The 1227-nt window shown below is 38.5% G+C and overlaps 1 pseudogene; it reads left to right on the top strand.

Annotated features, from left to right (window-relative positions):
• The first annotated feature begins 592 nt into the window (after nucleotides 1-592).
• On the top strand, nucleotides 593-691 carry LOC123683518 (annotated as a pseudogene).
• Nucleotides 692-1227: the final 536 nt, after the last annotated feature.

Genomic DNA, 1227 nt, shown 5'->3' with positions numbered 1-1227 from the left:
ACTAACAACACAACAACTGGAACTTTTGCAGACGATACAACCATAATGGCATGCCATGAAGATCCCACAACAGCAACAAAACTTGTACAAGAACATCTTAATATGGTAGAATCTTGGGCCAGCAAATGGAGAATTAAAATGAATGAAATAAAATCAAAAAAGGTAGACTTCACTTTGAGGAAAGAAGGATGCCCACCAATTCACCTGAAAATGGCAAAGCAATACCAGAAGCAGAAACGGCCAAGTATCTAGGTTTCCACTTAGATACCAGACTTACTTGGAAAGAGCACATCAAAAAGAAAAGAAAACAAGTTGAACTCAAAATCAAGGAAATCTATTGGCTTATGGGGAGAAAGTCAAAACTGTCTCTAGAAAATAAAAATTTTTGATATAAAACAATTATAACTCCAATTTGGACGTACGGAATTGAATTGAAATTTTTGGGGATGCGCGAGCAAGTCAAATATAGCTATCATCCAAAGATGCCAGTCTAAGATACTGCGTATGATAGCCAACGCACTGTGGCGGCTTCTCATAAAGCTCCACATAGCAACAATAAACACCGCAGTCGGTAGCCTAGTGGTTAAGACTGTAGATCATACTTCACAGGATCATTTCTGTAGTATATCACTGAGTGAGTATTAGAGTTTTATTATTGTTATTACGATTAGCGTCTTAGTTACTTAGTAGTGAGTGTGTGCTTTTATAGTATCATTACTTAAGTGAATTATAATAGTGAGTGTAGAAAGAGTATATCGACCAGTATCCCTGGTTCCTAAAATGGAACCAGATATCCAAATGGAGTCCCCCTCTGGACCTCATCCAGAAAAACGGAAGAGGAGAATCACAGATATAGAAAATGCCAGTTTTTCGCACCCCTCGACAAGTGCTGCGAATACGATGAACACGAGTCAGTCCCTCAAATTGAGGACTGTGAACAGGTATGCTACCCTTAAAAACGAAGAATTCGTGATGTACGAAGAGGACGAGATGATGGAACCATCAGAGAAAAAGACGGATCAAAAACCACCATCAATTGTGATCCACGGAATAATTAGTGATCACAGACATATCGTCGAACTGTTAAAGACATTATGCAGAGGCAAGTTTCACATAAAATACGGGAGAAACTCGACAATCCTGTTTATAGAGAAACTTGAAGAATACCATCTAGTGAAGAAACACTTCAAACAAACGGACCAGGATTTCCACTCTTTCACACTGAAA

Source organism: Harmonia axyridis, chromosome 6, assembly GCF_914767665.1.
Source record: "Harmonia axyridis chromosome 6, icHarAxyr1.1, whole genome shotgun sequence".
Taxonomy (NCBI): domain Eukaryota; kingdom Metazoa; phylum Arthropoda; class Insecta; order Coleoptera; family Coccinellidae; genus Harmonia; species Harmonia axyridis.
Note: the sequence above shows the minus strand (reverse complement) of the source record. Positions and strands in the feature narration are given on the sequence as shown.